At 42.7% G+C, this 16,910-nt stretch overlaps 1 protein-coding gene across 17 annotated transcripts in view; it reads right to left on the bottom strand.

The window, feature by feature from the left end:
- Positions 1–16,523, bottom strand: part of LRRC7 (leucine rich repeat containing 7) — a 208,311-nt gene extending 191,788 nt beyond the window's left edge. For 4 of the 17 annotated variants that reach the window (XM_079982234.1, XM_079982236.1, XM_079982237.1 and 1 more), the window contains exon 1: positions 15,529–16,508. The gene's annotated coding sequence lies outside the window, so the exon portion shown is untranslated. Of the gene's footprint in view, positions 1–15,528 lie in introns of all 17 variants that reach the window. The other 13 variants (XM_079982239.1, XM_079982228.1, XM_079982238.1 and 10 more) reach the window with 7 other exon arrangements.
- Between the last annotated feature and the right edge of the window lie 387 nt (positions 16,524–16,910).

Below are 16,910 nucleotides of genomic sequence, written 5' to 3'. Positions count from 1 at the left end.
TCCGGATTGTACTCATAGTTTTGATAGCTAGTTGAGAGAGAAAACATTGTTGATAAAACATTCAAATAAAAAGACACTTTGAATGACATGCAAATCTGAACTTCTGACTATTCCCTTTGTATTGACCTAGTTTCTTTCAGTTGTAAAAATCCCATTGAAACCATCATCTGAATAGAATATTTATTTTTGCTTTCTCTGACCTGCAACAGCTGCCTGTGTTGTATAAGTAGACTCTTGAGAAGATGTGAAGAGTATTAGTCTCATTTGTTCCACTTGGAAATAAATTTGTGTTTTGATGTTCGGCCTTGTGGGTTAGATGTTAATCTGGAACAGTCCTGAAAACTACCTACATCAATTTACTGCTGCTCTATCTTCCGCACAAGGTTAGATATGCTGAAACACTGTAAGTTTTACAACTGGATTTAAGTCTGAATTTTAATATACTGCAGGAGTTTTACAGTTTTAAAATAATATATATTAGGACCCCCTTTGAGAGCCCCTGAAATGGCACAATGTTGGTTAATAAATGCAGCACTGCCTGTCTATTTACGAGAACTTCGAGGCTCTCCTCCTTCCCATATGCCAAATCATGTATATACGATGTGCATCAGAAGTATTTATGAAATTCATAAAGAAAATGGAAATAATAAAGTGAAAGGGGAAGAAAGTTTAATAAGTAAATTACTATGCAACAGTTTCTAAAAAAGTTGACACAAGCTCCAGGAATTTGCCAGCAGCATCAACATAAAACAGTAAGAAGTCCAAAGGATAAGGACATAAGCTAGCAGGTAGCTTATACCAATTTCTCTAGGGCAATCATATGGCCTATTCTCTAAAACAGCACATTTCTTTGTACTTTGCACTTAAGAAGTACGGTGCACCCTTTTCTCCACTTGACTGAAGCTTACATCTTCCTATGCAGCCCAGTTTACAAGTTCCAAACAAGCACAAATGCCTCTCCAGTAATTAAACTCCTGGATGCATAAACAAACTCTGATGAGCACTAAATTATTAATAATTGATCATATAGACCTACTTTACTTGCTTCAGCAGCTGTGACAGATGACCACTTCACCCGGAACAAATATCACTTGTAATACATGTACTATGACCCTAGTCACAACAGGTATCGTCTTCCTAATACACTATTTTAGAAAAGAAATATTCCATCAGATTCTACCTAAACTTAGCTGCGAGCTATCCTACCTGGCAAGTGTTTAGTAATCCAATCAACTCCACGATTTTTAAGAACAGTAGTTGATTAAGATTTTTCGTAAACAGTAACAATAACTAAAACAAAACAAAGGACAACATTTATAGCTGGCAAGATAAAAATCACAACTGTTTTGAAAAAACAGGTATATTGCCTCCTTTAAGGAAAAAGAGAGGAATCTAATTAATAAAATAATGTCCCTGTTCTTAGTGTCTTGGCCTGTAGTAAATTACTGTGAGGCAAGGAAATCGGTCTCCTATTTTCAGTAAGTAGGGACATAAGGAATTTTTAAAAAGGGACATGAAAGCTGAATAAGCAAAGAGGGGGGTATCTGTTTGTGCTTAAAAATTATGTTAATAGAGATGTAAAGGATATTAAAAAAAACACAATTTTTAAAAAATGTCTACTTTAAATTAGTTTATTAGTATGTTCGCAGGAATACTCTAAAAGCTCAGACATCTTAAAATATCATGGAAAAGGCTAAATATGAAAGTCCCTTTGACACTAAATTTAAGCCTAATAAAAATTGCACTTCCAATTGATACATGCTATCAGTTTGCTTATTACAGTATGCGCAAGATTTTACAACATTTTTAACTAGTTTATATTTATACTTCTATGCAATATAGTAACTCATGAAATCTGAATAGTTTATTCTAAAACAGAGAATATTTACAAATTTTGGGTTGTATCCATTGCTGCTATTCCATTCAGTCAACAGACTTCTGCTTGCACAACAGAACTTCGCAACCCCCACACATTAAAAAATCTGCTCCAGAGGGTTGGGGGATCCTCTGGAGCAGATTTAGGGGAGTACAGGGAGAGAGGGGAGCGAGGAAGGACTCCTACTGCATTAGCTGTGCAATGGACACAATCCCAGAAGAACTAGTTTACCTACTGCTATTCAGGGACGCGGGTGGCACTGTGGGTTAAACCACAGAGCCTAGGGCTTGCTGATCAGAAGGTCAGTGGTTTGAATCCCCGGCAACGGGGTGAGCGCCCGTTGCTCGGTCCCTGCTCCTGCCGACCAGCAGTTCAAAAGCACGAAGTGCAAGTAGATAAATAGGTACCGCTCCGGCGGGAAGGTAAACGGCGTTTCCATGCGCTGCTCTGGTTCGCCAGAAGCAGCTTAGTCATGCTGGCCACATGACCCGGAACCTGTACGCCGGCTCCCTCGGCCAATAAAGCGAGATGAGTGCCACAATCCCAGTCGTCCACAACTGGACCTAATGGTCAGAGGTCCCTTTACCTTTACCTATTCTACAGATACTTCTGATATATATTTTGTCTCTCTCTCTGTACTATTATCGTCTTTACTGATGTTTTCATACCAAGAAGTAACATAGCATTAGCAGTTAAGCCCCAGAAGTTTAGGTGAGGGGATTTATTTATTATAGGATTAAAGCCCCGAGTTTCAAAAAGAGAAAAACTATCAACAAAAGTTCTTTTTCTTAACACGACTATTATGTTGTTTCTTTTTCTCAATAGGACTATTATATTGCTTCTTTTAAGTTCATCTGAGAAAAAACTGAACATTAAATTAAGTAGGAACTGCTGCTAGATGTGGCCTGGTTTTATGAATGGTCTTACCCTTGGGAAAATGCTGATTCATACTGTTATAGCGAGGCTGGTTTTGCCACACTGCTTCTTGCATCTGGGGTAGAGACATACAATTTAGGAGTTTGTGCATTCTGACACATGGGACACCATACACTGCCCATCAACAAAAGGCAGGAGCTGGCCTGTATATAGCAGCCTAAGTCTCTGCACTTTCTGCTTCTCCTAGCACAGGGGCACCAGCTAGTCCTGCTATTTGATACCAGTATGGGAGTAGCTGATAGCTTTATTGGCTGAAAGGGGGGGTGTTGTGTTTTTTCACATACTTCAAACCCCCAAAACAATCAGATTCTGCCGCAGTTTATTTCCTATCTAAGAGTATGCTCACATTAGTGAGGATATTTTTTTTAAGCATAGGGGCAATTTCCCCACACTGTGTTTCAAGCTGCATGTGCACTGAGATGTTCACATTAGAGAGAGGGTGGGGATGTCTCCCCCCGGCACACAGAACCTTTTTGGTTTCCCTGCCCCTGCAATCCCACTAGAACTCCTATTTATTACACTGTCATCTGTGCTTGCATGCTTATCTATGCCTGCAAGACAGCTGTTTGGATACGTTCACATTGTTGCTTACTCAGCATCCTGCTTTCCCATTGGTCTGAAGCTGGTTTGAGGAGGGGGAGAATGCACCAAACAGCAGTATTTGTCAAGAAACCACAGGATCGATATGAATTGTCACTAACGTCATGTGAATGCAGCTTCAAAAATTAGAAGTGGGAGTGAACTGGCAGTAACAAGTAGTAATATGAATATATTCTGTTTCCTAAATACTGTAGCTATCCAAACTTTGCTAGTGCTGCAGATCAGAAGTTAATTATCTAAAAGTGCAGACTCTGAGGAAGCATGCAAAATTACTATTTTTGGAAGCAAGGCTTTCATATCTACTGAATTCAAAATTTATAATTGCCACTGTGTACTTGATAGTCATGTTTATTGGGGGGTGAATCTACCATATAAGGACTGTCAAAAATAATCCCATTTAAAACTCTAGTGTGGGATCAAATTAGTTGATATGGAAATTTGTTCTGTTCTCTAACACCCACAAGTCCCAGAACATTAGTCTGAAGTGCTGGCATGAATAAGAACCATTTGTCAAATATGAAAATTCACAAGGTTGTCAAGAGTTTTTATACTGAACAATTCAGAGGTGTCTTTTTAAAAGTTTTGCATTGCAGTGGAGAGCAGTACTTTAATATGAAAATGCACGTATCATCAGATGGCTTCTAGTTGCAAAGAAAAATCCAATGTAATAGCCTAAACTGAAATACTAAGAGTTGCATGTCATTTTATACTGACCCACTAAACATACAAAAGAATTTAAATTCCAAAACATGAAACAATTAGCGAAGGAGAAACATGGAAAAATATATGAACATAATTTAGATTGATTATCTTAGGCAATGTTGTTCCTGCATGTTTGCTCTGTCTAGGATACTTTAACTGACTCTGAATCCGGACTTTATGGACCACTCTACACAAAACATAATCAAGATGACCCTTTATAGAAGTAGAAAAGAAAGAAAGAAAGAAAAAAGAAACCTCTTTTAGTACATATTTAATTACAACATTAAAAGTTACTTGCCACCACCTCAACAATTTTAAATAAATTTGACTTCCATGTATGCCTAGTTACTGATTATAAAATATATCAACTGTGCATTCTAAGACCGTTTATGGGGAATTGTCTGTGCAGGGAAGTCCCATCTCTTTACATCACTTTACTTGTTGTACTTGGTTAAAGCTTTGAGGAAACCAGGACAGCTTACATTTTGATTCTTTCTTATTATGGTGTTGGAATTCTATCTATCAGGCTAAGCTATATGTGATGTTAAGTGGCATGTGTCTTTCCTCTGTTGTTTTCTTTTCTTACAAAGCGCAACAGTGTAGGCTGCAACTGCAATGAAAGTTCAGCCTGTGGTGTGGTGAAGGGAGCTTTTTCACCCTTTTCACAAATAGATTGGTTCTTTGCATATATATATATATATATATATATATATATATATATATATATAAAAAACCTTTTTATCTATCACCTTTTATGTATTTAAGACGTTTGGCACATTTTTGGAGCTGATAATAATTGTTAAGAAAGCTTCAATTTGAATTAGCCTGATACTCCATTCCCTTTCCCTTTTTATGAAGAAAACCTTCCGAGACCCCATATTTAAACTCTTCCCTGGTCTCCTTGCTGGCCTTTGTAGGACCAACTTGGCCAGTTAGCCCTGGTGATCATTTGATGTTTACTGACTGGGTCCCCCTCCAAATGACCCTGAATTTTTTAATTTTATTGACATTGATCCTGCATTTATGTTGTATTTTATGCTGTTTTAAAGTCACTTTTTAATCAATGTTTTATATTTGCTGTTAGCCGCCCTGAGCGGGGTATAAATAAAAATTTATTATATTATTATTATTAAAGGTCCTGTTTACATTTTTAGATGAAGAGGGCAAAATAAATTGAGAGAAATCAGCCTTGAATGCTGCCTTTTATAGAAACAAGGAATTCACAAAGAATGGACATACAAAACAGAAAACTGTGATGGTAAACATGCAATATCTTATGACAAACTGTGCCAGATTGGAACATTAGAACTATAGGCACATCTCAGTCTTCTAGTGGACATTTCCAGATATTGCCTTTCAGCAAGCTGCTTAAGGACCAATAAAGAGCATTTTGTCAAAAGAAAGGCATCCATTTACTTCATAGAGCTTTGAATTAAGCTATTAATCAGTCTATGTTTCCCATCTGTAAAGTGCCTTCCAGTAAGATTTTGCAATCAGCAGTGAGGCACAGGTTACAGCACCCTGTCTCCTTACTGACAGAATATGGAATTCTTAGCGCCCTGTCAAATGGTCATATTTCTTAAAAGGCTCAAACTGAGAGTTATAGCACTGGCATCCTTTCACTTGTTTCTTTTAAACTGCAAATCCTAACTCCAGCAGACATGGTTAGGATTGAGCTGTAAATCAGTATTTCAGACTACAGTGTTGCAGAATATAACAGGCAGCTTGCTAATTCTTTATTCTACTCATTATTTACTTACTTCTTCATAGTGGTTTCAGGGGAAATCGGCAAAAATTCATGGAAGGAGAATGAATGAAGGACAATCACCACGACACTGTATTTCACAAGCATGTAATAGAACATACTTAAATCCATCCACAGAACATCACCACCAAAAAATCCAGTCAAAGTGAGAAATGTAGAATGGAATGGTAGTGAATATCAAAGATTTTGCTGATTTCAAAATACAAGTTATTACTGTGCACCAGTTTTAATGTTCTGGAAAACAAAAGAACTCCAGAGAGTTTGGAGTCTATCAATGATTTTCAAAACTTCCATGAAGCTTGGAAGTTTGGCTGCCAAAGCACAGTACCAGTGAACATTATGCAGAGGATTCTGCACACTCAGGTCACATGGGATACTAGGCAAGTCTGTTGTGCTTCACCGTTTTCCTCTGTAAACTAAGAATACACATTGTAAGGCACAACAGATAGTGGTGGGGAATCTCACTTTAGAGGAAGTTTAACAACCATTTAACTCTTGCCACTGAGATGCTGCCTAATAATCTTATAATAAACAACAATTCATACTTTTAGAGCCACTATACTATATGAGCTAAGAAACCATGTCCAAAATCTAAAGCACCATTCACACAAGAGTCCAAACGCTCTTTAAATAACATATTACGTATGTTGCTGGAACTTTCTCCTTTAGGATTTTTCTCCCCACTATATACCCCTGTCACAAGAATTATATAATCTTTGTTGCAATTTAAATAATTTATTTCAGGACCTTTCCTGAATATTTACAACGAGCAACGAGCAACCGTTTCCTCTATATGCCTGGGTGTCATCTAAGTATTTTTTTTTGATAACTTTTTCTTTTCTTTTCTCAAGGTTAACAGTACTTATTACTTTCAGACTTTCTTTCAGTACTTATTTCTTTTAGGACATGATTTCTACACTATTTACCATGAGCACAACTTTCCTATGAAAGATTCATGGGATGCTTCAGCAATCCTGTTTCTGAATTGAGTCTTTCCTTACCACAGGTGTGTGGAGAGTGGAATTTTTCTTTACAAAATCAGATCCAGAGTTCTTTAGTGCTCCAACATCCAAATACAGCTACTGCATTTGCAAGAAGTCCCCATTTCAGCCAATAAAACTGACTCATTAATGCAAATAACCATATATGTGGATCTGTGCTTCTATTGAAATGACTGATTGGTAACTGCTGCATGTTAATTAACTGCATTAGAACATAATACTAAATCAAGGTTTACCACCAAGTTGGGGAACTTTTTTCTATGTAGGACATTGACCAACAGGAGAAGTTAGTTAGGAGCAGTTGCCGGCTGTGATGTCATTTACTTTTACAGAACCAAGTTTCCATGTAAAGCTGCTGTTTAGAAAGCAATGAGATTGCTACATGTGCACTGTAACAAATTAATGCATATATATACTTTGCCTCATGATACTGTGAAAGACTGCTGACTAAAGATCTGAGAATCTACATGGTTTATTGCTTTTCAATTAAAAAGATAACATACAGAGTTAAACAGATTTAGAAAAACTGTAATAAAGAAGAACATATTGTGTTATATCTAGAAAAGAAAAAAATGAAGGCAAATTCTAGATTTAAAATGAACCCCCTTAACAGTTCCTTTGAAAGATAAGGCATAAAGCCCGGCTTTCCATGCCTAAATTATACCTGCTTTGCTCCTCCCCACTCACACTGGAAGTGTTACATGATCCCAACAAAGGATCCACTCCCAGCAAACAGACCTCTGTAGCAAAGAATCCATACCATACATTATATCCATTAAAAAAAACAAAAAACCAATGAAACTTCAGACAGGTTATACACATCCTGCGCTATTGCTAATGTTCACTGAGTACACACACACAAAATCAAGAGGCTTGAGGGAACCCAAAGGCTTGCACAAATATAATAAATCTTTAGCAGGGGTGGGGGAATCCTAATGAGAAAAAACCTGAATGGGCATAGAATGCTGATTGATTGTTGGGGATGGGGACAACTGTCTGCTGTTGTTTTGTAGGGGACCTTTACTGATTCTTATCACCTCGAAATCACATCACAAATGCAAGTATTGCAAATTGAATGTGTGTTGTGAAACTTCTGTGCACCAAAGAGCCATGACGCTTGTGGACTGATAGAGATCAGACTCTGACCAATCTCTCCATAAACTAGCATTCTCTTATTGGAAAATAACATGAAAAATCAATTTACTGTCAAAATCTGCATTCTTCTTTAATCACTGAGTTAGATTAAATCTAATCTGAAATAACTGAAAATGTGTTAATTTTATCTCTTATCTGTATAGGGAAATGTGCTTTGGTCACTATAAACCAGCAGGAATGGCTCCCTTATTCAATGCCTTATTTTCTGTGAATGTGGAAATTTGCTGCATGGCTATTGCTTTTGTCAGCCTTCTCCTCTCTGGAATGGGTAACACGTTAGGAATCATTAGGAAAGGGACTGAAAATAAAATGCCAATATCATAATGGTGCTATGCAAATCTACGGTGATACTGTACTTTGGATTATATGTACAGTTCTGGTCGCCTCGCCTAAAAAGATGTTATAGAGCTGGAAAAACTTCCAAAAAGGACAACTGAAATGATCAAGGGACTGCAGCAACTGTTCTATGAGTAAAAATATGACTTCGGGGGGATTACTTTAGACAAAAGACAAGTAAGGGGTGAAAACATGGTAGAGGTATACAAGATTATGCATGGAGTTGAGAAAATGGATAAGTTTTTAGCTTCCCCCACAATACTAAAACTTGGAACCATCCAATAAAGCTGAATATTGGAAGAGAAGCTTCAGGTCAGACAAAAGAAAGTACTTCCCCACACAGTGCATAATTAAAGTATGGAACTCCAGCAAGATGAAAAGATGGCCAGACTTGGGTGGCTTTAAAACAGGATTAGTCAAAATCATGGAAGATAAAACTACCAGTGGCTACTAGCCACAATGGCTATGTTCTACCTTGACTGTCAGAAGCATTAAGTCTCTGAATACCAGTTGCTGAGAAACGTGCATGAGGAAGAGCACTGTTGCACTCAGGTCCTCCTTGCAGACTTCCCACAGACATTTGGTGAAAACAGGACGAGGGATTAGATGGGTCTTTTATCTGATCCGGTAGGGCTCTTATGTCCTCTCAAATGTATACAGATCTACCACATACTTACTTTAAAGCAAGCACTCTAGTTTTGGTGGAAGAGAACTACAGTTTTAAAAATCATGACTCTCCTCAATGTGCTTTCATCAAACTTTTTAAAAATAGAAGTGTGAAGTCATCTTAATCTAAAAGCTGCATTAAAATTCAGGAAAAATAGGTCAGCTTTCCCCCCCAAAGCAGGTATAATTCCATTCAGAACAAGCATTCTGTACAGTTAAGTTTGCTCACTGTAGTATATATTGTAGTGTTGTCATTTCTTTAAGAAGGTGCTGCTTTTGTGCTAAAAAAAATCCACTGCAATATTTGATGAACAGAGAGAGGGGAGCGGGTGTTGTCATGGTAAGCCTGAATCTCTTGTTGAATACTGGAATACAGTAAATTGATGCATAGAACCAACACCCATCTAACTTGCCAGCACAAGTTACTATGCTTTTTTCTACACTTAACACTAACAAAAAAATGTTAAATATAACTGTGATTCAAAGTGCATCCTTCCTTGCATTTCAATTGCCCGCAACACTTTACCCTAGTAGAAACAAGAATAGAATTTTATGTTGAGCTCTGTTTAGGTGAAAATGTCAGAGGCCAAGTACAAAGCATGAAAATGTTACCATGGTGACATTATAAATACCCAAGATATGTTTATTCTTATCTCCCTCATATCAGAAAGTTATGTTTTAACAGGACTTTATAATATAAGTGGTCCAGAGTAATAATAATAATAATAATAATAATAATAATAATAATAATAATAATGTATTTATACCCCGCCCATCTGGCTGGGTTTCCCCAGCCAATCTGGGCGGCATCCAACTGAATATTAAAAACAGTACAGCATCAGACATTAAAAACTTCCCTAAAGAGGGCTGCCTTCAGTTGTCTTTTAAAAGTAAAATAGTTGTTTATTGCTTTGACATCTGCTGGGAGGGCGTTCCACAGTGCAGGCGCCACTACTGAGAAGGCCCTCTGCCTGGTTCCATGTAACCTTACTTCTCGCAATGAGGGAACCGCCAGAAGGCCCTCGGCGCTGGATCTCAGTGTCCGGGCTGAACAATGGGGGTCGAGACGCTCCTTCAGGTATACAGGACCGAGGCTGTTTAGGGCTTTAAAGGTCAGCATCAACACTTTGAATTGTGCTCGGAAACGTATTGGGAGCCAATGCAGATCTCTCAGAACCGGTGTTATGTGGTCCTGGCAGCCACTCCCAGTCACCAGTCTAACTGCCGCATTCTGGATTAATTGCAGTTTCCGGGTCACCTTCAAAGGTAGCCCCACGTAGAGCGCGTTGCAGTAGTCCAAGCGGGAGATAACTAGAGCATGCACCACTCTGGCAAGACAGTCCGCGGGCAGGTAGGGTCTTAGCCTGCGTACCAGGTGGAGCTGGTAAACAGCTGCCCTGGACACAGAATTAACCTGTGCCTCCATGGACAGCTGTGAGTCCAAAATGACTCCCAGGCTGCGCACCTGGTCCTTCAGGGGCACAGTTACCCCATTCAGGACCAGGGAATCCCCCACACCCGCCCGCCCCCTGTCCCCCAAAAACAGTACTTCTGTCTTGTCAGGATTCAACCTCAATCTGTTAGCCGCCATCCATCCTCCAACAGCCTCCAGGCACTCACACAGGACCTTCACCACCTACACTGGTTCTGATTTAAAGGAGAGGTAGAGCTGGGTGTCATCTGCATACTGATGAACACCCAGCCCAAACCCCCTGATGATCTCTCCCAGCGGCTTCATATAGATATTAAAAAGTATGGGGGAGAGGACGGAACCCTGAGGCACCCCACAAGTGAGAGCCCAGGGGTCTGAACACTCATCCCCCACCACCACTTTCTGGACACAGCCCAGGAGAAAGGAGTGGAACCACCGTATAACAGTGCCCCCAGCTCCCAGCCCCTCTAGACGGTTCAGAAGGATTCAATCTGATTCAACTCACACCAATAGTAAAAGGAAACAAATCTTCTAAATCTCAAGGGGCTTGTGTTACACTTTGTTAGCTAGTGACCCCTAGGAGAGCAAGCATAAGAGGCATACCATTCATTCCTATTGAATCAACCTAGCATTTGATCAGTGATTTCAACACATCTACACTGGAATCAGACCCAAAGAGTTGATTCCAACTTGAATTTCATGCGTTTTCCTGTCATATCAAGCACTGATAGGTGTCCATCTAAGGCAGGGACTAACTTCCACCTTCACATCTAATTGGAAAGACTAAAGAAGAAAGAAATGTATTTCCACAGAGAATGAAAGAAGAGGGTTAGGAGAAAAGACATACAGGGCCCTATCCCTTTCAAAACTAAAACTTGTCCCGAGGGAGAGGAACAAGAAAGAAGTTGGGATGTAGATATAGATATATATGATGACACAGCAAGCTTTAACATAGATTTTAAAATACGTATAAAGTGAGTATTTTATAACAAAGTTAAGAAAATCTAAACTTTGTTTTCTTGCAATAACTACAATTCCCATATCTTTATCATGTGCTGGTGTTTTCATGCAGATTGCCTTCAAGCAAGATGCAACACCAGCCTGATTAACCACAATATTTAGGAACCCAACTGCAGTTCAGGGTATGGGTATATAATGGATAGTCAACATGGTACCCTCCAAATGTTCTTGGACCACAGCTCCTGTCACCCTGACCATAAGCCATGCTGACTGGGGTTGACAGGAGTTGGAGTAACAACTGAGGGGCACCACACTGGATATCTCTGGTCTATAAGCTAGCTATACAGATGACACATTACTACAAAACATGGTTGTGCTATCTTCAAGTCAAGGGAATCAGTTGAGGAATCATTTATTTGACCGCTAAACGTTACACAGAAACTGTTCCTGTTTCTCTGGTCAAACAAATGGTGAAGATGTTGGTAGCATAGGGGGAAACAACAAATTTCCCAGAAGGCTTGCAAAATTCAAGGCCTCAAGATTTTTTTTTTTTAATGTTGCAAATATTTAAATATTTTCATATTATCTTTCAAGGCGATAATAAATTTGAATGGAAGAACACTGGGCTCTATTCAATGTTCTGTTAGCTAGCGCAAGGACTCTCGGGTTTTAATGTTTCACAACAAAGAAATAAACTCCAACAACTGTGCTAGCAGAAACTCAATGTGTAACAGGTGTGCAATCTATTGTGCAATGAAGTTACCAGCAACATGCTTATGAATTATCCTGTACAATAAAACATTTCACCAGTGAAACAACTATGTTGTTAAATAGCTTCAACTTGTAGAAACACAGGATACAACCCATTATTTCTTTTTTATCCAACATGGGTATGACTAAATTTCAAGAATTATTAAAATGAGTTGCTGCTGGAATTTGGAACTTAAGTTACACGGCCTTAGTAAGCCTTAATTAGAAACAAATACATGCTAATTACCAACATTTTCCCTAATTGAGGTACCATCTTCCATACTCTTTGTAGTGCACATTCATTCACATTTTTTTAATTTAGAGAAATATTTCATGAGTTAAAAACTGTATTGAGAATCATTTCTTCTATTTTCAAAATTCAGGACTGAATGTGGTTTATTTAGGAAAAATGGCGCCAACCATGCACAAGAGGGAGTGGGGAGGTCTGAGAGAATGTCAAGATTTATAGTCTTTATTTAAAAAATCCTAAGAGGTGGTAAAGCAAGCCCAAAGCAACCTAATGAGAACTGAGCATGCCCAGTGTGCAGAATTCAACTAAACTTTACATAATGGCAAGCACACTGTGGGCGTTTAATGAATAGGCTTGGCTAAGAAGGAACAGCAAAGTAAAGTTGGGTTACAGACATCTCTTTCACATAGATACCAAAAAAGGAAAGCCATTCTGAGTCACAACCATAGGGAAGAAGAGGGTGGAGGAAGCGGGCTCTTGGTGGGTTGAAATAGATGAGTATTTTAAATGTCTCTAGTCACACCGAACAAAGAATATGAATATTTTTAATAAGAGGACCACCACAGTATTGACATAAAATAACACCAATTGAGTTTCCCTATTTTTAAAACTAAAAGAGAACTATGATGCCCACACATAATTGCAGAGCAATTTCCACTGGGGACAGTCTGAACTGCATTAAAATCAATGCAATTCTAGCTATCGACCCTTCCATTTTGTATCCACACCACACTCTTTTGGTGGCTCAAATGAGAAAGCCCCAATTGTGCTATTATCTGTAGACAATGAAAAAAGAGATTAGTGTTCTGATGTGTGTGTGTGTTTCAATTGCCCCTGAAATTATGAGATCTAACAGTCTAATCCTCTTATCTGTTTATGTATCTAAAAATCTTCATAATATGTTGTGAAGCCATAAGGTTAGCCTGTCATCTCCAGCACTCACACAAGCTTAAATCTTGCAGAAACGTAATATGCTGCAAGGGCCCAGCACCACAGGATGGCTTACACTGACCATGAACTAGCTTGGTGCTAAGGTACAACAGCCTCCAAGTGCTTTGGGCTCTGTTCACTGCACTGCCAGAGGGACACTGTGGGAAAGCAAGTGAAAGCAGTGGTGGTTGCCTCTGCCCACCCACCTTCTCTTTCCATGGACAGCACGGCACTAAAAACAGGAACCAGCAGGGCTGCCTAAAGAGCGTGTACAAACCAAAAAAGACTGCTACCTCCATTCACTTGTTCATCTTCTCTCTCTCAGGGAGGACTGGGCCCTGTGGCACTGTCAACAGAGAAAGGTCTCCCCCAGCTAACTTGCCCTCTCTTGGGTCAGTGCAACTGTGTCCAATACCCACCACCGCTGCAGCCAGAGGGAGAGGAGAGTGTAGGTGTGCAACAAGACAGAGGCAACTGCTCATGAAAGGAGCAATTATTTCTTCTGCTTGCTCACCTGTGCAGCAAGTAGTGCTGTCCTTCTGCTCGCAGCAAGTAGTGACTGGATGCAGGGAGCCAGTACTCATTTCTGCACTGTCCAGAGCGGAGAGCAACCAAGAAGAGGCAGTAGCAACTTTCGCTGATTCACTTGTTCTGCGAAGCCCTGCTGTGTCCAACCATTCCCCATCATATCACTCCAATTGTTGCACCCAAAGAGAAAGAGAGTGAGTAGGCAGAGCCTCCCAGAGTTTGAGAGAGGCCAGCTAAGCAACCAGAAGTAATGGTAACAACCCCTTGCAGCCATCACTTGCCTAGTCCTTCCTGCCATGCTCTTAAGATTGAGGGGAAGGTAAGTGATTCCACAATCCTACAAGGAACAGCTTCTCCTCTTTTCCTTGCCTGTGGTTTCCTTTTACTTGCTTCCCTCCATCTGCAGGCAGCAGAGAATATTGGGCCCAGCACAGCTTCCCAGAATGAATGAGCAGAAGCTGTCACTACTACCTTTACTTGGTAACCCTCTAGAATGCTGCCTGATCTCCGCTGCTATGCTTGTGCCACCCAGAGGGAAAGTGCAGGTGAGTGAATGTGAATATGAGATGGCTGGTTCAATGCGTGAGCAATTCACTCTTCTCCACTTGCATACCTCTCCTCTCCCTCTGGAAGCTATAGTGGCAGACATTAGGTAGCAACATGGGTCCCTTTCCACAGAGAGAAACTATGCCCTACCAGTCACATCTTCCTACTTGTTCACACCCTCTCCTGGCAAGATGGGGAGTATTGTACTTACAGTGCGGTGAGAAACACACACACACACACACACACACACACCACAAAAGGGCCCTCCATAGCCTGCAACCATGCTGCAAATTTTCCTGTGCATAAATGCCAAGTGGGAGCTTCTGCTGCTCTAACCAGCAAACAGCTTCAGCCACCTTGATCCTGTCCCCCATGCCACCCCGCCCCCTCCAAATCTACACGTCTTTTAAGCGGAGGTGGGGGGGGGTGAAGGGGAATCACAAAGCTAGGTAGGGGGAGAATATAGCTTCTTTGCAGCTCTGCTTTCTCCCCTTAGCAACCACTGCATTTCAACCGATTACCACCAGCAGCAGCACCCTCGGGCGCTTCCATCACTCCATGGCTCACCCACCGCCCCCGAACCGCCATCCGCCCCCAAACGGAGGCAACACCCAGCAGCAATTTTTTGGGGAGGGGGTGGCGGGTGGGGGAACGGGGAAGAGCGTGAAACCACAAAGAGCTCCTTCCTCCAGCTTGAATCCCGGCTTGCCCGTGCAGGGAGCCGGAGCGTGCAGCGCTTGCGCTGCTAACACGCCCCTACAGCAGGCAACCGTAGGAGCAGCAGCCCCTTCCCCAAGAAAAAGGACGCAGCCCCCTGCTCCAAACATGCACATTGCAGGGAGGGGAATCTGCCCAGGAGCCTTTCCGCTGCCTGCAAATGATAACGGTGGCGACAGCGATTCCCATAAAGAAATCGAGAGGTTATGGGGTTTAAAGAAAAAAGTGAGAAGATAGTTTAAGGTAGAAGGATGGCGATTCCCCTCCCTATTTTTTTTTTTATTGGCGCCCCCCCCCCCTTTACTAGACCACGATGCGGATACCCTTCAGGTGAGCATCTTGCATCTCCCACCCCACCCAGGTCTGGAGAACAGGTACCTTGTCAGCTGAAGTCTCTCCGCTTGCCAGTCCCCCAAGGCAACCACCCAAAAGGCAGGCTCTTCATCCAGTCAATCCTTTAGGAGCGAGGCGGCGTGCGAAGAAAGGGGGGAGAAAGGGGGGTCCTGCCGGCGCCGCCACTACAGCCGCGGAGGCAGCGATGCAAATAAATCGGTGGGGATGGGGGGGGCGCCTCGAACCAGCCCCCTTTCCCCGCCGCATCTGCCGGAGCGAGGCTCCCCAAGGGCGCGCGCGCAGGAGGGCTGCCTGCCTCACATTGCCGCGGCTGGCCACCAGGAGCTCGCCCACTGCCCCTCGGCTCCTCCGCCGATGAGAAAAGGGTCGGAGGGCAAAAACACACTAACAGAGAAGCCGAGCGTGTGTGTGACTGTCAAGGCCGCCGCCTCCTCCTCCTCAGCTTCAGGCGACGGCTTCGCTCCTTCCCTCCATTCACAGGTGTAATAATGGTTGCAGAGGAGAGAGGAGGAGGAGGAGGAGGGAAAGAAAGGGAAGCGGGAGGAGGGCTGGCGCTGCCCACATGTGGCCGAACCGCCTTCGAGGTCGGCGAAAAGCTCCCGAGGAGGAGGAGGAGGAGGAAGAAGAAGAAGAAGAAGAGGGCGCCCCTCACGTCCGACGGCGCCAACGGAGCGAAGCAAGAGGAACCGCCTGGCGCCCTCCCTCAGGGAAAGGAGCGACCCCTGGCCGAGAGGGCGGCAGCCTGGCGCTGCGCGGAGGTGTCTGCCCGCTCAAAACCCAACGCCCCGAGCGGAGGGGAAGCGGTCGGCAGGAGAAGGAGCCTCCGGCTTCAGCTTCGCCTCAGAGGCAAGAAGCCGGCGCTCGCCCTCCCGAGCAGTAGAGGGAGGGGGAGGAGAGGCAACGGCCGCCCCCACAAGGCGCGCGCGTCAGCGCTCCTCGCCAACCGCCGCTCCCCCCCCCCAATCCCAGCCCCCTCTTCTCGCCCGCGCACGCGCACGCGCCCCCCGCCCCGCCGAAAGAAGAAGTGGAGTGGGCGTGGTGGAGGTGGAGGAGGAGGAGGAGGCCCGTGAACAAACGCCCCGCCCACCTGGCCCACGCTCTGCACGTGGTCCCGCAGCCAATGGACACGCCCCTTCGGAAGGCTGCTTCACCTTTGCTCGTCTTCTCGCAGCGGCAGAAGCCACGCGCGGACCCTGGATGTGGGAGTAGCGCGCGCCTTCCCGCTAGTCTCACCCCAGTGGTCAAGGAGCGTGGTTTCTTGAGCGCCTACTGGAGACCCGCAGCCTCAGGTCTGGCGCAAGCCACTGAGCAGCACTAGCAGCTGCTGGAGATGAAGAGCCGGCCTTACCATTGGCAAATTGAGGTAGCTGCTTCAGGCGGCAGATCCTGCTTCCCCACCCAGCGCT

Source organism: Podarcis cretensis (assembly GCF_951804945.1).
Source record: "Podarcis cretensis genome assembly, chromosome: 6".
NCBI classification, from domain to species: Eukaryota; Metazoa; Chordata; class Lepidosauria; order Squamata; family Lacertidae; genus Podarcis; species Podarcis cretensis.
This window is presented reverse-complemented; position numbering and strand designations above follow the sequence as displayed.